The following is a 21,557-nucleotide window of genomic DNA, read 5'->3' as shown; positions in this document are numbered from 1 at the left end:
ACTCCAACCTGCCCTTCATCCCTCACATCCATAAAGATGAAATAAGAACAAACACAGAGGCGCCACATGTGTAGGTCAATAAAACCAAGAAAATCCAATTAGCAACAGAATAAGGGTACTCACAAACAGGGCGGCACTCTCTTGTGCCGGCAGAGGCAGGCTGGTATTTACAGCAAACCAGCTGGCTGTGTGGCAGGTCTGTACCGGATGTGGTCAGCGCTGAAGTTTGCTGGTTGTATTGCCTCTATCCGGTGTTCCCAGAGTGTTGTTTCTCCTCAGCTGGAGTTGCACTTTTTTTCTTTGCTGAGTCCAGAGCAGTAGTGAATCTATAGTAGTGCTGAGGGGCTGTTGCAATGCACCTAATTTCTTTTCTATAGCACCCTCAGACTTAAAAGAAATCCAGTTGCTTTGAATCTGCAAGCTAGTGCCTTATTGCCTAGTGCTTTATCCAGAGCAAAGACAGAGATCTCACAAGAGAATGCCGCCCTGTTTGTGAGTACCCTTATTCTGTCGCTAATTGGATTTTCTTGGTTTTATTGACCTACACATGTGGCGCCTCTGTGTTTGTTCTTATTTCATCTTTACAGAAGCACATCATCACCTTGGGTGACCACAGAGAGCTGCCTATCCAGTGTTGGGAAGTTGAAGACTCCCTTTGGACTTTTCCTCCGGCTTTGTTTGGCTGGTTCTTATATATACTTTTAATTTTCTCTTATTTTATGGTTATATTGTTTTACTCATATTTGTCAATTGTGCATCATCTGCCCCATTTTTTATTATTACACCAGTGTATTCATTGTTATTTTAACCACATAAATTTTATATATATATAGAGAACCACATTATACTATATATACCCCACGCCTGTTAGCGCCTCCTATAGAAGCACTGTGATTCTTATATCACTGTCACTTCTTTATCCCTCACATCCAACTGCACTCTTCCTGCCGCAACCACCTACACAATATTTAAAAAAATCTAACTGTTTCTGAGCGCTGACACCACTAAGAAACTAATCCACTCCCTTGTAATTTTCGATTTGACTACTGCAATAACTGGCCTTCCTATCTCCCCTTCAATCCATCCTAAATGCCTCTGTCAAGCTAACCCACCTTTCCCGTCACTCTGTATCTGCTGCAACTCTCTGCTTGTCTCCTTCACAGCAGAATTAAATAAAAATTCTCACCCTGAGCTACAAAGTCCTTACCAATGCTGCTCCCCACTACCTGTTCTCTCTAATAAATATAATCCAGCCCTCCCATAAGATCCGACAATGACCTGCTCCTTGCATTTTCTTTTATCAACTCCCCCATGCTAGACTGCAGGACTTCTTTCATGAGACACCAACCCACTGCAACGCACTCCCTTGTGCTGTCCGACTTTCCCCTAGAATGCCATCTGTAAAACATTCCCTAAAAGACATTTTTGTTCAGGGAAAATCTACCACCCAATGAATCCCACTTATCTAATAATTGCCCTCATCTAACTCTGTATTAACATAATTTTCAATCTTGTAGTCCTCAACTCCTGTTTCTCACCCTCTTACCCTTCTAGACTGAGTTTCCATGGGAATTGGTCCCTTAATTCTAATTGTAGCCATGGACAGCGCTACGGAATATGTAAGCGCTTTATAGTATAATGATAATACATACACAGGGCTCCATTTATCAATCATTTGGGGAATTCTCCATTCTGTTATCCACAGTTCTCCTTAGGAGAGGCGCACATATTTATCATAAAAAAAGTTTTTTTCTCTCCATAGGAGAGCTGAAGAGAACTAATGATAAATTTCTCCAGTCGGATTAGTATCTTCTTCTTATTTATCAATAAAAATAAGCAACTATTCTCCATTTCAATCATATATAAACCAATAGAAATCTTAATACAGCCTTCCTAGTAGCTTTGTTAACGCCTCTCTTCAGCAAACTTTCAAATAAGAAAATAGATCTACATTTTCATTGTTTTTGTGCTTTTTTTATATCTTATTTTTATGCCCCAAAAGATATAATTTTTGTGCTCTGTTATATATTATTTTGGAGCTCCATTATATATATTTTTTTTCACTCCATCATAAATTATTATTGCACTCCAATAACCATTATTATTGTGCTTTGTTATAAATCATTTTTGCACCTTGTAGAGCACTTTTTTTTGTGTGTAACTGCTTCTACAACTGGTAGAGAATAGATTTCTAATGCTGTTCTCCACTGTAGCTATGGAGAATTTTAATGCAGGAACTTGCAGGAGAACTTTCAGTCCTCCACAGGAGAATATAAACGATAAATTTGTAACTAGGAGAATTATGAGAACTATATGAAATCCGACTAAAAAAATCTAAGTTAACCCTTTTTTGGAGCACGTTCTCCAAGGAGAGTGAGAACAGAGTAGGAGATTTTTACAGTCGAACCTGCACAATTTATTTATTTTTGAATAATAAATAGGGGAATTATTTATCAAGAGAACTTTTAGGAGAAAACATAGGAGAATTGGAATGATAAATGGAGCCCACATTGTTACACACAGTATATTAAAACATAATACAAGAAATGTGTGCACTTATATTATATATATACAGTTGCGCTCATAAGTTTACATACCCTGGCAGAATTTATGATTTCTTGGCCATTTTTCAGAGAATATGAATAATAACACAAAAACTTTTCTTTCATTCATGGTTAGTATTGGCTGAAGCCATTTATTATCAATCAACTGTGTTTACTCTTTAAATCATAATGACAACAGAAACTACCCAAATGACTCTGATCAAAAGTTTACATACCCTGGTGATTTTGGCCTGATAACATGCATACAAGTTGACACAAAGGGGTTTTAATGGCTATTAAAGGTAACCATCGTAACCTGTGATCTGTTTGCTTGTAATGCGTGTGTGTGTGTATAAAAGGTCAATGAGTTTCTGGACTCCTGACAGACCCTTGCATCTTTCATCTAGTTTCTGGATTCGGAGTCATGGGGAAAGCAAAAGAATTGTGAGAGGATCAGCGGGAATAGGTTGTTGAACTGTGTAACACAGGAAAGGGATATAAAAAGATATCAAAGGAATTGAGAATGCCAATCTGCAGTGTTCAAATTCTAATAAAGAAGTGGAATATGAGGGGTTCTGTTGAAACCAAACCACAGTCAGGTAGACCAACTACAATTTCAGCCACAACTGCCAGGAAAATTGTTCAGGATCCAAAGAAAAACCCACAAATAACTTCAGGTGAAATACAGTACTCTCTGAACACATGTTGTGTGGCTGTTTCAAGATGCACAATAAGGAGGTACCTGAAGAAAGCAAGACAGCCCAAGAATTTACAGGAACTGGAAGCTTTTTGTCTGGAAGAATGGGCAGCTTTACCATCTGAGAAGATAAATAGCCTTATCTACAAATACCACAAAAGACTTCAAGCTGTCATTGATGTTAAAGGGGGCAATAGACGGTATTAAGAACTGCAGTATGTAAACTTTTGATCAGGGTCATTTGGGTAGTTTCTGTTGTCATTATGATTTAAAAAGACTAAACACAGTTGATTGATTATAAATAGCTTCAGCCAAACACTAACAATGAGTGAAAGAAAAGTTTTTGTGTTATTTATATTCTCTGAAAAATGGCCAAGAATTTATAAAATGTTGTCACGGTATGTAAACTTATGAGCACAACTGTATATATGTCAATATAGTTGAAAAAGCGCACTCTCATTCGCTCATAAGATAGGTACCAGGGCGCAAAAAGTTTTCAATAAAACACAGTCCAGCAATTGCACTCTCTGAATTTAAAATCACAGCAAACTTTATTGTGAAAGTTTTCAGTCTAAAGAAGGAGTGAATGCTCCGAAAACATTCACAATAAAGTTTACTGCAATTTAAATACAGAGAGTGCAATTGCTGGACTGTGTTTATATTAGTCTGTGCAAATTCAGATCTGTGTGTGTTGCACTTTCACAAGAAGAAATCCAGCTCCAAAAAGAGACCAATACTGCTAGTGGTGGCTATATTCGGCATTTATATATATATTCCAATAGCCGGTGGCTCAGCACTCCACTCTTTGTAGTCAGCAAAAAACCTGAGTGCAGTCCTCAAAGTTTCAGATACACAGATTGGCAAGAAGGGAGGGCACTCACAGGGTTTGACGATAATCAAAGTTTATTGAACATACATGGCATGTTTATGCGAAATGAGTCATAGTCGACGTTTCGACTGCTATAATGAGCCTTCTTCAAGACAAATTTTTAAATCTTAGAGTGGCTGAAAAGCCGTGCTCCCAGTGGAAAAGTTGAACAGAGGCTGTTCTACTGTCAGCACACTCCCGTGCTGGTAACTTGAAGCAGCACCTGAAAATCCAGGATGCACTTGGCTGAAAACCGCGTCTCCCCCACCAAATTATTTTAAAATATTTTTTCGTTTTGTTTGCATAACTAGACTAGACAAATGCATTAACCGGTATTGAAAAACTGCAAGCTAATAAAATAACCACACTTTTATTGAAAGTAACACACGACAATTGGATAAAAAAAAAAAAAAAATCTTAAAATTATTATGTTATTTGTAGAGCGCCAACAGATTCCACAGCGCTATAAACATAGGCGGAATACAAGGAAACATTTATAAGGATCAGATGGGTAGAGGGCCCTGCCAAGAGTCGCACTGTTGTAGTCAGCTCTAAAGAAGGTGATCTACAGCATGGCTCTTTGGCTTACATGCTAAGGGAGTTCAAGGGGATAGCAATGGAGGAGAGGAACTGGTATAAAGAAAGGTTAGTGTAGGTTGTATGCATCCCTGAACAGTAGAGTCTTTAGGGAGTGCTTGAAGCTTTCAAAACTAGGGGAGAGACTTGTGGAGCAAGGCAGAAAGTTCCACAAGATGGGAGCCAGTCTGGAGAAGTCCTATAAACGGGAGTGTGAGGAGGTAACAAGAGAGGAGAGTAGGAGGTCATGAGCAGAGCGAAGGGGGCGGGAGGGAGAGTATCTGGAGACAAGGTATGTCAGAGTGAGACTTTTGTGTTTAATACTGGAGGCAAGAGGAAGCCAGTGAAGGGATAGGCACAGAGGTGCAGCTGATGAAGAGTGACGTGTAAGGACGATGAGCCTGGCAGAGGCATTCATTATGGATTGTAAAGGAGCTAGGCAGCAGCTGGGGAGACCAGAAAGGACAGAGTTGCAGCAATCAAGGCAGGAAAGGATGAGAGAGTGGATTAAAATCTTAGTTGTGTCTTGTGTAAGAAAATGTCTAATTTTAGAGATGTTTTAAGGTAGAAGTGGCATGATTCAGCCAAGGACAGATTGTTGAAGACATATTAAAACAATAATATGCTACACAATTTTACCAAGAAACAAAGAAAAAAATGTATACCATTTTTTGCCAAAATGTTTCTGCGACCGAAATTTCGGTACATCCCTACATAAAACATTAAATATTAATATACTGTATTATTCTTTATTTAGTTCTGTGTAACAGAATCAGATTTAACGTCAAGTAATGAACTAAAAAAGCAGCTTTAGGCTAGCAACCTACCATCAAATATGAAACATGCTGCTTCACAATAATTTTACAGAAAATAACAAGCAAAAAAACTTTTCTGGGGCCAAATTTCGGTGCATCCCTAATATTTACCAAGGGTGTGTGTATGGATATGGATATAGATTATATATATATGCGACAGGAGAGCACTCTCACTTCTAAGTCAAGCTGCCAGGGTTCATGCAGTAGTTGAATAATAGCAATGAACAAATGGCAGCACTCACTGGTCCTTGTTCATTGCTATATATATATATATATATATATATATATATATATATATATATATATATATATATATATATATATATATATATATATATATATATATATATATATATATATATATATATATATATATATATATTACTTTAATGTATAAAGTTTAAAAACAGAGCATAACGTTTCGAGACCACATAGGTCCCTTTGCAAATGCAGATACAATCCCCAAAAAAAATCTTACCTAATATATATTTTCTCACACACACACGTACATAAGGGAGCTATTTTGTCTAACGCCTATATTTGTGAGCCCTTAAAGGTACATGAAACTCAAAAAATTTCTGTCATGATTCAGATAGAGAATACAATTTTAAACAACTTTCTAATTTACTTCTATTATCTAATCTGTTTCATTCACTTGGTATCATTTGCTGAAGGAGCAGCAATGCACTACTAGTTTCTAACTGAACACATGGGTGAGCAATCACATTCAATATATATATATATATATATGCAGCCACCAATCAACAGCTAGAACCTAGTTTCTCTGCTGCTTATGAACTTGCCTAGATAAACCTTTCAGCAAATAATAACATGAGAAAGAAGCAAATTAAATAATAGAAGTAAATTGGAAAGTTGTTTAAAATAGTATTCTCTATCTGAATCATGAAAGAAAAATTTTGGGTTTCATGTCCCTTTAACTGTCTGAATCTAAGATTACTTTGATTCATTTGCTGTGTGCAGTCTACAGATTATCCTCTATGCATACTGGGAAACTACATTTCCCTGTATGCTGCACAACAAAAGGAAAAGTGTGCTCGTGGGAATGGTTGCTTGCTGAGTCCGGAGTGCATGTCTACAGAACAGTGAGAAATGCTTATCAGTGTAAAGTATTTGAAATAAACAATCCTCGGGATACTACTACAAGTCATGTGCAGGCAGCAAAAGACACTGAGTTCATATCAACCATACTTAAAAGGGACAGTCCACACCAAAACTGTTATTTAAAAAAAAAAAAAAAAAAAGATACACAACGCCTTTTCTACCCATTCCTTAGTTTTGTACAACCAACATTGTAATATTAATATACTTTATAACATTTAAACCTCTAAATTTCTGCCTGTTTCTAAGCCACTACAAACAGCCTCTTATCACATGCCATTTTATTATCTTTTCACAATAAGACTGCTAATTCATGTGGGCCATATAGATAACATTGTGCTCTCTCCCGTGGAGTTGTGGCTGACACTGCACTAATTGGCTAAAATGAAAGACAATATATAATAAATAACCATGTGATCAGGGGGCTCTCAAGAGGATTAGAAACAAGGTAATCACAGAGGTAAAAAGTGAATTAAACAAAGGACAGTATACACCAATTATCATTTAACTGCATGCAATAGACACTACTATAAAGAATAGTACGCACAGATACTGTTATAAAAATCCTGTATAAAACCGTTTAAAATCTTACGTAGAAGCTCCCAGTTTACCACTGTTAAAAAGTTTAGCTGGAACACCCACTGAAAGTGGTTCAGTAGAAAAAAAAAGCAGACACTCCCCCTCTCCCCTGCATATGAAAAGACTCTTTACACAAACAGGAGCAAGCTAGAGAAGGTATACATCAGTATTATCCTAAAACTTTGGGGCTTGGTAAGGAGTCTGAAAATCAGCTCAATGTAATTTAAAAAATAAAAAGCTGTATAGGCTATATAAATGGACAATCTACAAAACATTGATGCAAAGAAAAATCTAGTGTATAAATGTCCCTTTAATACAACTGTGTTGGTTACGCAAAACTGGGGAATGGGTAATAAAGGGAATATCTATCTTTTAAAACAATTACAATTCAGGAGTAAAGTTTCCCTTTAATGTCAGTGCATTTGTCTACATGTTACCTGTCTTAGAGCTGCTGTCACATAAATCAGTAATTGCTTGCAACCTCTCCCTCAGTAACTCCCAGCAGAGCTACAAGCAATCAGGTAGATTTTTTTGTATACAACAGGCAGCCTGTTTCTGTGCAACATTGTGTTTATGTGAGTTGCTGTTCATTTGTCTGGTGTTAACAGCAAAACAGGACTTGACAAAACTAGTTTCCAATCTAGGAGCCAGACAAGATATTCATTTTATAGAAATGTAGGCCTTGTACATTTGTGGGTGTCATATGATACAAAAAGATATAACACAGGGCTTAATAGAAGAAAAAAAATTGCACTCACCAAAGCACATTAAATAAATAGAGTAGATTTGAATAATCAACAAATACATGATACAAAAATGTCCGAACTTAGACACTTAGGCCTAGTTTCCATTGAGGTGATAAAGTTTGGAAACTGGTGGTAACATAAAAAGTATCCATAGACTTTAATGGAGATAAATGCTTTTTTATCACCAGTTTTCAAACTTTACCACCTCAACGGAAAAGAGCTCCTCGGTGTCTGAACTTCAAATGAGTAGTAGATATTTTTTCAGACACATTTCAATGTTATGTCTTTTTTTCCACTCCCGCTGCATCATGTGACAGCTATCAGCCAATCACAAATGCATATACATATATTTTGTGAATTATTGCCATGCTCAGTAGGAGCTAGTGACTCAAAATATGAAAATATAAAAAGACTGTGTATTTTTTGTTAATGGAAGTTCACTGGAAAGTGGTTTAAAATTGCATGCTCTATCTGAATAATGAAAGTTTAATTTTGACTTGAGTGTCCCTTTAAAGAGACATGAAAACCAAAATGTTTCTTTCATGATTTAGGTAGAATATACAATTTTAAAGAACTTTCCAGTTTACTTCTATTATACATTTGGTTTCATTCTCTTGGTATCATTTTTTGAAAAAGCAGCAATGCACTACTGGTTGTTAACTCAACACATAGGTGAGCCAATGACAATCGGTATATATATGCAGCCACCAATCAGCAGCTAGAAGCTAGTTTCTTTTCTGCTCCTGAGCTTATATAAACCTTTCAGCAAAGGATAACAAGAGAAAAATAATAATAAGTAAACTGGAAGTTGTATGTTCTGTTTAAATCATGAATGTCTAATTATGACTTTACTGTCCTTTTAAAAAGGTATTCATGCAGTCTGTAGAGCTTCAATGCAGTTCTTAGACGGTAACAAAAAAAATAATAATTAGTGTTTAAAGGGACAATCAAGTCCAAAAAAACAAAAAAAAAAAACCTTTCATGTTTCAAATAGAGCATGTAATTTTAAACAACTTTCCAATTTACTTTTATCACCAATTTTGCTTTGTTCTTTTGGTATTCTTAGTTGAAAGCTAAACCTAGGAAGGCTTATATGATAATTTCTAAGCCCTTAAAGTCTGCCTCTTATGTTTTTTTATTTGCTTTTCACAACAGGGGAGAGCTAGTTCTTGTAAACCATATAGATAATATTGTGATCACGGCTGTGGCTTGTGGCAGACACTGCACTAATTGGCTGAAATGAAAGTCAATAGATAATAAATAAAATGTCATGTGATCAGGGGGCTGTCAGAAGATGCTTAGATACAGGATAATCACAGAGGTAAAAAGTATATAAATATAACTGTTGGTTATGCAAAATTGGGTAATGGGTTATAAAGGGATTATCTATCTTTTAAAACAACAAAAATCCAGGTGTTGACTGTCCCTTTAAGTGACAGCAAAGTGCTTCAGTACATTTAAAGAGGGCATTTTGATATAGATTATATGTTTTAATTTTTACATATAGATGCTCCTGTGCTAAAAAAAGAAAAGTGGAGTGTACCTATGTTCATTCAATAGAGCTGTAAGATGGATATATGTTTATGTTCTTACACCAGTGTGCACTGCCTGTTATTTTCAAAATTAAAAAGCTTTAACTTTTCTTTTCATGCAAACACAAAAATTTTAACATAAATAACACTGTTTAATATGCTTAAAACACATTTTTTAAAGGGATTTGAAACCCATTTTTTCTTTTGTGATTCAGACCGAGCATAAAGCTTTCAAATGTAGTTCTATTATCAAATTTGCTTTCTTCACGTTTTTCTTTGTAGCAGAGATACCTAGGTATCCGGTGCACTATATGGCATGAAAGTGCTGCCATCAAGTGATCCAGACTTACTCATGTGTAGACTGTCAAGAAACAGGATCATAGCGCAACACTAACATTATAGACAATCCACTGGTACTCACGCTCTTCTGAGCTACAATACGCTCAAAGTTAATAGCTCTATATAACACCGCTCTCAGAAATCCAGGTATCCTTTATACAACATTTATATAAAACAGGGGTGCTGTGGGAAAAGCCTTATGGAATTTATCACAATAGGAGATGATAGGACTCTGCTAGATGTACTGGAACGGTTTTACAGCTCTTTGTATAAACCAAAGTGGGCTGAGTTTTAGAGATAGGTTTACCAGCATAAGTACCCAGATTAACCCTTTCGTGACAGGGTTAAAGTGTCTACATCGGAACACCTGTTCCGATGTAGACAAATTGAAACTACGCGATCGTGCATACGATCGCGAGATTTCAATTATTGGATCGCATCTGGGGGGCGTCCCTACAACCCTAGGAACGCCCTCCAGACCGCGATCAAGTCCTTGAAGCGCAGAAGGCTTCAGGACAGCCGTTTGATATGACGTTCTATTCCGTCATAACGGCTTTAAAGCCCAGTGTAAATATGACGGAATAGAACGGCATAACGGCGTTAAAAGGTTAAGGCTAAATATTCGCAGTGTTTTTATTTGTTTTAAATAAATGTTGTAAATAGGAGACCTGAATTTCTGAGAGAGTTGTTAAATAGAGCTAATAGCTCAGAAGAGGGAGTACCAGTGTTCTTATAATAAAGTGGATTGTTAAAGCGATAGTAACCACACATTTTTTTTCTTTCATGATAGCAACTTTCTAATGTATTCCGGTTATCAAATGTTTCTTCCTTTTCTTGGTATCTTTATTTGAAAACGCAGGATTGTAAGCTGGCCCATTTTTGGTTCAGCACCCTGGGTAGCTCTTGTTGATTGGTGGCTACATTTACCCGCCAATCAGGAAGAGCTACTTAAAAATGGGCTGACTACTAAGCTTAAAAAGGGACACTGAACCCAAATTTTTTATTTTGCGATTCAGATAGAGCAGAAAATTTTAAGCAACTTTCTAATTTACTCCTAATATCAAATGTTCTTCATTCTCTTGGTACTTTTATTTGAAAAACAAGAATGTAAGTTTAGATGCCGGCCCATTTTTGATTAACTACCTGGGTTGTCCTTGCTGATTGGTGGATAAATTCATCCACCAATAAACAAGTGCTGTCCAGGGTCTGAACTTTCTTTTTCAAATAAAGATAGCAAGAGAATGAAGAAAAATTGATAATAGGAGTAAATTAGAAGGTTGCTTAAAATTGCATGCTCTATCTGAATCACGAAAGAAAAAAATGTGGGTTCAGTATCCCTTTAACATTCCTTCTTTTCAAATAAAGATACCAAGAGGGGTGAACTTCCGGGCGGCGGCCATGATAGGTTGTGTTGTTGTTAGCTGTTCCAGTAATCCTGCAATATCTGCAAAATATCTCTAGAACCAGCTAGCATCCAGACTTTAACCAGCAGATATTTGATTAAGAACAACTTCATTATCTAAATTATGTTTTTTTGTTGGGGATTGCTGCCCGCTACAACGATCCGGAATTTTATTCTGAGGTTTTGGCCTCACTCTAACCCCCCCCAGTGGTATACCCTTGGGATACTGCTGTTGCATAGGGCCTGAGTGCTCTAATACAACCTAGGACTTAATATAATACCCTCAAACACCTGCATAAAGTCTGCCACGGAGATCTAACATCGAGACTGCTGCATGCTTCCTAACAGAACTGAGCCGCTTGCTCGTCAGCTATCAAGATTTAATTGAGGAAAAGCTGCGAATGGCGTCAGGCCCTAACAAGTATATTCAGGAGGGGCCTCTCCAACAAGAACCTAAGTACTCGAAAGAGGAGAGTACTGGAGCTTCCTGTCTCCAGAGCCCGCTACCGACTACTCACTCATCAGTTGAGCTGCCAGGGACAACGGTGCTCAGCGTTGAAATACTGCAAGCACGGGAGAACACCCCTCATCAAATAGGGAGCTTTACTGCTGCACTTCCGACCTGGGAAGATCTGCTCTTACAGAGGAGCCAGAAACTGAAACTCCTGCACTTTTAAAGGGACAGTATACACTCATTTTCATATAACTGCATGTAATAGACACTACTATAAAGAATAAGATGCACAGATACCGATATAAAAATCCAGTATAAAACTGTTTAAAAACTTACTTAGAAGCTTTCAGTTTAGCTTTGTTGAAAAGGTAGCTGGAAAGCCCACTGCAAGTGGGAAATAAGACACTTCCCCCCTCCCCCTTCTTTTGCATATGAAAAGACCCTTTACATAAACAAGAGCAAGCTGGAGAAGGTATACATAAGTACTCACATAAAACTTTGGGGCTTGGTTAGGAGTCTGAAAATCAGAGCAATGTTATTTAAAAATAAGCAAAACTAAACATTTTTTAAAAAAAAAAAACTTTATGGGCTATATAAATAGATCATCTACAAAACATTTATGCAAAGAAAAAATGAGTGTATAATGTCCCTTTAAGGATCGCAACTGCTAGCCCAAAGAGGGTTAAAGGGCTCCACATATTTGCCTTACCTGGCCATGAAGATGCGTTGACTAGGCAGGATCTTGCCGCAAATAACTGGGCTCGCCCGCAGCTGTCCATCACCTCTGTATACAAGGAGATACCAAATATGAGCCATGACTTTGTCAGCTCTCAACTAGCGTCTACGTGGGAGGCTGACCCTTACCTCTACATCACAGAAAGTTGCGCCAGCTGCAACACTCCTAAGGCTATGGGAACAGAAACAGGCTCCATGAGAGGCCCGCTACCGGACCTGCGATTACAGCAGTTTCCAGAAAATACTGCCCCCTCTCCCAATTCTTCTGTGGTCTGGCAGCATCACCATACTTCAGATGGGATCCTTGAGGTCTGTATGCGCTTTATGTTCAGGAGCTAGAACAGAGGCCGCTAACTGTTTTCACTGTCCCCCACATGGATGTTTTGTGATGCAAAGGGTCGCTGTTGCACTGTTTTATGGACAGAGTAAGGTAAACACCTGGACATCCACTATTCTGGGCACCCTGCTCTCGCTATATATATATATATATATATATATATATATATATATATATATATATATATATATATATATATATATATATATATATATATATATATATATATTTACTAAATTTATAATAACTGTCCCCCATAATACCCTTATGTTATGTTCAGGTGTTAGACCAGCTTAGCTATACCGGATCATTATACCCTATCTCATCGCTAACTCTCTTTAAATGACAAGGTATAAACCTTTCAACCATACATACCCTAATGGACCTTAACATGCCCCATGAGCAAGTCTATCAAGTAACCCCCTTCGGCTAATTCACTTCGTATCTGCCCCCCCTCCCACTCCATTCAAACTACATGAAGGGATCTCTAGAACCATAACTATCCCACCTTTTAGCCACACATTCTGTTTCACCTTTAACTGACAGACAGGTGTTGGCACCCTAACTACCAGTGTCTTCCTTAAAGTTACCAATTATTGCAAGTTGAAAAACCCAAAATCTGAGGTAAATCTGTTGAGATCCATAAGTGGTCTCTTATATTAAAGTTAGCCTTCTGACAAAGTAGATCTTTCCCGTGGTTAAGGGTCCAAAAGTGGCCCTCTATATGAGAAGAAAGGCTTAGCCTTATACTGGCATGGTTACACTATGTCCCTATGCAGCATTATTCAAACCAACAACTCCATGTCATATTGTTATTTGATATTGCTCCTTCCACTAGGATTCATAATATGTAAACTATCAGATAAGCTATGTAATAATGTTGTTGTTTTTGAGAATATTTGTGCAATGCTTTAACACTATGTTTGTATGCCAAATTTTACCTCAATAAAAATTATAAAAATAAAAAAAATGATACCAAGAGTATGAAGAAAAATTGATAATAGGAGTAAATTAGAAAGTTGCTTAAAATTGCACGCTCTATCTGAATCATGAAAGAAAACATTTGGGTTTACTATGCCTTTAGTGACCACTTTAATAAAAGGACCTTTTTCACTCATCTAATTGGTTCGTTATGAAATATGTATATTTTGTGCACTGTTGGTAATATTTTTTAACACTTTTTTTTATATGTGTTCTTAGTTATTTGAGATATTGTGTATCTTTTTTACAGGGTGTTACAACATTGTTTTTATTGCACTGTCAAGAAAAAGGTTTGAACGAACAGGAATTAATTTATTGTTCTGTAAATATGAACTCTCTCATAGAAAAATGGTGCCACTTATACACCCCTTTCTAATGCTATACTTGTATAAGAGTATTACCTCTTAGCCAAGCAAACAAGTTTGTTATATGTACTTTTAGCACTATGATGTGGAGAATAATTTGGGTAATAGCAGTAAGGATATATTTACTCATCTGATTTGCTTAGGACTATACCCAGTCATGTAATTGTTTTACCCACCTTTCATTCCTACTCCCAGGTGTGCATTTAGGGATCCTACACCAGTGTTTTTCAACCAGTGTGCCGTGAGAGATCCTCAGGTGTGCCGCAGCAGACTGACAACAGTGCAGGGGTGTCCCTCTTTCAAATTTTGAAATATTGGGAGGTATGTGACAGGCTCATCAGGCATCATTTACAACCATGACATTGACATTCATTCACAGACAATCATTATGATTGTTTGTGAATGAATGTCAGTATGTCATGTATAGTTTGTAGGAGGCATGACAGCACAGTACGTGTGTGTGTATATATATATATATATATATATATATATATATATATATATATATATATAAATATACTGCATATATATATCCTGTATTAGGCTACAATGTGTGATTTTGTAAAATTTTAGGATGGTGGTGTGCCACAGGATTTTTTAATGTTAAAAAGTGTGCCACGCCAAAAAAAGGTTGCAAATCACTGTCCTACACCATTGTTAAACACTTATTTCAGTGAGTCTGGAGGTCTAGTAAAAGGGTTTTTGTGGGACACTTATTAAACTGAGGCAGACAGGGGAGTACATACGTGCCCCTGTCCGCCGCAGCTCGCCTCTGGCGGAGTGAATTCCCCTGGCAGAATTCAGCATTGCACACAAGCGCCATTTTGCAGGGCAAGAGCAGTAATTGCAGCTGATCCAATCAGAAGCATTAGCAGTGTTCTCCACAGAAAATGTTGCCAGCCAGGTGGCATTATGAAGTAGCAGGGTGGGTGCAGTCTAATATTTTCTAATATTATATCATTTTCAGCCATCCAAAGCACAAATTAATTGCATAATTTAACTATACGTTGTGCAACAAAAATGGAACATTTTTAATATTAGCTAATTATAGTTTTATATTGGCTTAAATTTTAGCTGGGGCGAACACCGACTAGTTACACAGCTTAATCGTGTGACCAACAGTGATGATTGGATCCGCTGCAATTTTCACTCAGGACCAAAAGATCCCCGCTAATCCCAACAGCACTTCTACTCTGTGTCCCCTTTGCCAAAGTTAAAAAGATAGGTCACTAGTTATAAAATTGCATGCTTTAACAAATTAGAGCATGACATTTTTAGACTATTATGGCCCTTTAAGCACCAAAACATGGAGGTTTGTACTTCAATTTATGGGATGGCACCTAAAAATAGGCTTTTAGTTTAATTAAAAAAAAAGTTCTCAAACTAACAAATAATTCTGTCTTTCTTAATAAAATGTTAAGCTTGATTTTGTAAATTATGTCATGCTAGATCATTTATTCCCTATAGTGTTGGAGATGGGCTGAACTGGCATCAACTCCAGCTTTTTTATGCCCTATAATTTATACACAAACATACATGCACTTATTTCAATCTTAGAAATCTGATGGGAAGTTTAACAACTTTCAAACTATTTTGAGAACAGAAAGAAAAAGTATACTTGCCTACTATCACAAACAATTTTAAACGAAGACTTCCTGAATTAGTGGAACCTAGAAACGTATTAAAAAAATACTAAAATAATGTAATACCATGCATCATTTTAAAATGGTACGACTAGGTTCATTGCTATTTTACCATACATGAGTAAAGACAGAACATAATGTGGCTGTATATTTGTGTGTCACAGCAGGATCCTAAACTAATACTGTTGAACAGGAGCTAAATAGTCACAATCTAAGTCTATTCAACCACAACCATGATAAAATAATCCAGGGAGTACTGATCTGAACACAGCTTGCAAGATCTGCTGTCATGTACATTTTTAAAAACATATATTATAAGCAAACTCCAGCAGATCGTTAAGAAAGCACCCACAACATGCAGCTAGACCTCTCCCTGTACTCGATCCCAACATGGCCGCGGGAAACCGGAGAAGAGGACTAGGGGAGGAGGAAAAGTTTTCAAACCGCTTCTCACTACAAACACAGAGCGGGTAGTAGGAAAAAAAGTGGGAGAAGGCGCTTTGGCTTAGCCACCAATACACTTACCGAATAAATGGTGTGCCACTGACAGTCACTGTGAAGTGACAAGGAGACCCGATATCTCCCTCAATACGCACAATTTTACTACCAGAAACTTTCCGCCACCTTTTTCAATTCACGACTTCTATCAAATCAACACTTTGGATTAAGCTGATACCTGTATTCCAGTTATTATTATTATATAAATAAAACACCACTGCCAGGTTACACCAGGGAGTCACCACGCCTCTGATCACATGCAGCCCCACGTCCCACCCACTGGGCTGGCGGGGATTGTAAAATGTGTATGAGGAAATAGCTGTGTTTGTGGTAGAAAAAATAGGAAGTTTATTGCCACACACGACTAGGTAATGAATTATTTGCTCGTTTATGTCACTTGTTAACCCACAGGATTCCTTAGAGAGCGCTACGATGCGTTGGGCAAAACGCATTAAAGCCCTATCTACAATTGAAAGGGTTAATATTTGGCAAGTTTGCTATTTTTATTGTAAGTTTGTACACAAAACAAAATCGTGTAATTCGTTGTGATCGAGCGCTTGAATCTGAGAGAAAGATAAGATGGTAAACAAGCCTGTAGTCAACCAATGTTGACTCATTATGGGTGGAACCAAAGGGAAGTGCAACCCACATTGCCAACCATCTTGGAGGTGGCATATATCTTGTAGGTTGTGCTAAGTGTGTGTGTGGCAGTGCCATCTGTTGTATGACACTTGGCAAAACAAGCAAGGATTATTGTAATTGTAAATAATTAAATAGAGCAATTAAAAAGTATTTTTTTACATATACTGTATATCAATCACCACTGCATTTCAAAATATGTGCATATAATACAAATGTTTAAAAAGCATTTGGAAAAAAAAACTAATGTGAAATGCCATACTCGGTTTAGATTTCTGCATAGTGAGTTTGTCATTCTAAATTATGCAATAGGTAGCACAAAAGTAAATCATACAACAAAGAACACCTATTGGTTTACTAATAAACGTGAGGCAAAACATACTTTTGTACTCAATATTAATATACAGTATAGTCTTGGATTCAAGAGCAGATGTGCAAGAGTCTTCCCTCCTCTAAAATAATCTAAAATATCTGAGAGTCCACATGAGTAGTGATTATTTTTAAAATAGGTTAGGGTTAACTGGATATTCATAACTGAATATACAATTGTGTGCTGCCTTATTTTTACCTGTATTCTAGCTCCCTTGCAGCAACTTAATTAGAATAGATGGTGCCTGGGACATAATCAGGGCCATCTTTAATATTGACTGGACCCTGGGCAAAACTGTTCTTGCCCCCCCCTTCCACCCCATGCAATTTCGCTCTCCACCCCAACATCCCAAAAAACAACTAAATCAATTTTTTTTTATTATTATTATTAGCCCAGCGGTGGATCATCCACTGCTGGGCTAATCATTAAAAAAAATAAAATAAATTGCAATATGTGAAACTGGACCTAAGCAGTACTAATAAGTAAATAAATATATAAATTCCTCCACTGTGGATTCATTTAATATTCTTTTGAATGTGATTCTGGTGTGAGGTTTGCTGGTTAAAGAGATTTAGGGCAGCCAACAGGAGCAAAGCAAGGTAAAGACTGAGGAGGAAGCATGGAGGTGCAGACAAATATAAGTTTACTGACTGAAACAGCAGAACTACTATGGGAAGCTGTAAAATCTGAGACAGAGAGAAAATAAAAACTATAAAAATAAACCTTACATTAATGTGTGAAGTATCAGCATGACACTATACATCAGCCACAGCAGCACATGTCGCTTCTTTGCTAGGAACAAGTTCCCTCTCACCCTGCACTAGACAATGCTGCATGGGGAGGGGCATGTGTGCACTCACTTATTCTTCCCACTGACACCTTTCTAAAAAGCACTGTTCCCCTAACAAACTTCAGTTAGTTGATCTTAGGGCCACAGCAGAAAGAGCAGGGCTAAGGGGACCAGTAGACTGGATGCTGTCTGTCCAAGGCTGCATGGATACAGTGTGATATGAGTCACACAGCCTCAAGACTGAAAGGGCCATAATACCCAAATGTTTAAACACTTGAAAGTGATGCAGCCTAGCTGTAAAAAGCTGATTAGAAAATATCACCTGAACATCTCTATGTAAAAAAGAAAGATATTTTACCTCAAAGTTCCTCAGTAGCCACCTCCCATTGTAAAGGATTTCTAAGCAGCATTTTAGTGTGTTTGTCCTGGGACATCTGAAGGGTCTAGCATTGTGCACTCTCATATTATTTCACCAATCAGGTAAAGGAAGCTTACTATGAAATCTCATGAGAGTTAAGTCAAATCTCATGAGATCACAGTAAAATAGTTCATGACCTCAGCACTGCTGATGCTGATTGGCTGCTGTTCATTTCTTCATTTTTTTAAATTTGTTTACCTGCAGCTGGGAGCAGCTGAGTATAACTTTTTACACAGAACTTACTCTGGTGAGCTGAGGAGATTGTGATGTAAAATATCTTCCTTTTTTACATAGAGATGCTCAGGTGATATTTTCCTGTCAGCTTTTTACAGTTATATTGCATCAGTTTCAAATGATTTAGCATATGAGTATTATGTCCCTTTAAGAGAGCAGTGTGTGCAGCTGCACAGATGCTCAAATCCTCACGTGCTTGACGCTCCAGCTTTCTGCTGCATCCGCCTACAGTCAGCCCTACACAGAAACAATCCCCACCACCAGAGAAGTTAGGACGTTTTATGATGCATTGGGAATGGCTGGATGCAGAGTTAGGGCTTTTATTATTATTATTATCGGTTATTTGTAGAGCGCCAACAGATTCCGCAGCGCTAGCTTTGCATTCAGTGCTGCACAGTGCACATCTAAAACAGCACATGGCAATAGCTTGGCATGACACCGGCACGGTCTGGCACAGTTTTTTTTAAAAAAAATATATAAGCAGAGTACTTTTGACTGTGACAGTATTAGGACTGAATGTGTGTGTTCCCCATGTCACATCAGCAGTCTGGTATGAACCATAAAAAAAAATTTTTTTTTTTTTTTTTAGGACTCTTAGGCCCCTCAACAGAGACTGGGCCCTGGGCAGCTGCCCCTTTTGCCCTGTGTTAAAGACGGTCCTGGACATAATACTCTGTTCTCCAGCTTCAAAGGCATCTAAGCACATATTGGTTTTATGTGGAATACAGACATTGACACCAAGGGCCAGTACTTGATGCTTAGTGGCTATCCAGCACACAGTTATTCAGTCCAGAAATAGAAAGACCCAAAGCAGGGACATGAGATAGCCTTCCTCTCTACACAGTAGCAAACAGCCAGAAAAGATCTGTCAGCCAACCATCATATTATTGTGAACTAGAATCTGAGAAGGACAAGTTTTAGTGATAGTTGTGAGGACTCTAGTCCCACCTCCAGGCCACGCGGGATGACTGAGGGAATTTCTGTTGGTCCTTAGTTTTGCTATCTTAATTGAAGGGGCATGAAACCCAAAAATTATCTTTCATGATTTAGATAGAGCATACAGTTTAAAAAAAGAAGTTTTCAATTTACGTCTATTATGAAATTTGGTTAATTTTTATGGTATTATTTGTTTAGGAAATACCTAGATAGGTAGTGAGCACATGTGTGGAGCGCTACATGGCAGGAAGAAGTGTTACAATCTTTAAAATGTATAACATTCTTGAAAATCTGCCATATAGGTCTGCAGACAAGTGCACGTTTCTAATCTTACCTTCCTGCTTTTTAACAAAGGATACCAAGAAAATAAAGACAATTTGATAATAGAAGGAAAAGGGACATTCAAGTCTAAATAAACTTTTATGATTCAAAAAGAGCATGCAGTTTTAAGACACTTTCCAATTTACTTCCATTATCAACTTTTACACTTTTTATACGCACACTTTCTGGGGAACAAGATCCTACTGAGCATGTGCACAATCTCACAGGGTATACAAATACTAGTCTGTTATTGGCTGATGTCTGTCACATGATACAAGGGGCCAGAAAATGGGAGAAAAAATAAATTTGTCAGAAAAAAAAATCTACTTCTTATATGAAATTCAGAGTAGTTGTTAAATCATTGTCTTTTTATTTTGCACATGTTAACCCCTTAATGACCACAGCACTTTTCCATTCTCTGTCCGTTTGGGACCAAGGCTATTTTTACATTTTTGCAGTGTTTGTGTTTAGCTGTAATTTTCCTCTTACTCAGTTACTGTACCCACACACATTATATACCGTTTTTCTCGCCATTAAATGGACTTTCTAAAGATACGATTATTTTCATCATATCTTATAATTTACTATAAAAAAAATATAAAATATGAGGAAAAATGGAAAAAAAACACACTTTTTCTAACTTTGACCCCCATAGTATGTTACATATCTACAACCACCAAAAAACATCCATGCTAAATAGTTTCTAAATTTTGTCCTTAGTTTAGAAATACCCAATGTTTACATCTTCTTTGCTTTTTTTGTAAGTTATAGGGCAATAAATACAAGTAGCACTTTACTATTTCCAAACCATTTTTTTTTTCAAAATGAGCGCTAGTTACATTAGAACACTAATATCTGTCAGAAATCCCTGAATATCCATTGACATGTATATATTTTTTTTTAGTAGACAACCCAAAGTATTGATCTAGGCCCATTTTGGTATATTTCATGCCACCATTTCACTGCCAAATGCGATCAAATACAAAAAATCGTTCACTTTTTCACAAATTTTTTCACAAACTTTCGGTTTCTCACTGAAATTATTTACAAACAGCTTATGCAATTATGGCATAAATGGTTGTAAATTCTTCTCTGGGACCCCTTTGTTCAGAAATAGCAGACATATATGGCTTTGGCGTTGCTTTTTGGTAATTAGAAGGCCTTTAAATGCCACTGCGCACCACATGTGTACTATGCTCAGCAGCGAAGGGGTTAATTAGGGAGCATGTAGGGAGCTTTTTGGGGTAATTTTAGCTTTAGTGTAGTGTAGTAGACAACCCCAAGTATTGATCTAGGCCCATTTTGGTATATTTCATGCCACCATTTCACTGCCAAATGCGATCAAATACAAAAAATCGTTCACTTTTTCACACATTTTTTCACAAACTTTCGGTTTCTCACTGAAATCATTTACAAACAGCTTGTGCAATTATGGCACAAATGGTTGTAAATGCTTTTCTGGGATCCCCTTTGTTCAGAAATAGCAGACATATATGGCTTTGGCATTGCTTTTTGGTAATTAGAAAGCCACTAAATGCCGCTGTGCACCACACGTGTATTATGCCCAGCAGTGCAGGGGTTAATTAGGGAGCTTGTAGGGTTAATTTTAGCTTTGGTGTA

The 21,557-nt window shown here is 37.2% G+C and overlaps 1 protein-coding gene across 1 annotated transcript in view; it reads right to left on the bottom strand.

The window, feature by feature from the left end:
* Window positions 1-16,479, bottom strand: part of PLEKHF2 (pleckstrin homology and FYVE domain containing 2) — a 68,557-nt gene extending 52,078 nt beyond the window's left edge. Inside the window, exon 1 of the mRNA XM_053715221.1 lies at window positions 16,257-16,479. The gene's annotated coding sequence lies outside the window, so the exon portion shown is untranslated. The remainder of the gene's footprint in view (window positions 1-16,256) is intronic.
* Window positions 16,480-21,557: the final 5,078 nt, after the last annotated feature.

Source organism: Bombina bombina, chromosome 5, assembly GCF_027579735.1.
Source record: "Bombina bombina isolate aBomBom1 chromosome 5, aBomBom1.pri, whole genome shotgun sequence".
NCBI lineage: Eukaryota > Metazoa > Chordata > Amphibia > Anura > Bombinatoridae > Bombina > Bombina bombina.
Note: the sequence above shows the minus strand (reverse complement) of the source record. Positions and strands in the feature narration are given on the sequence as shown.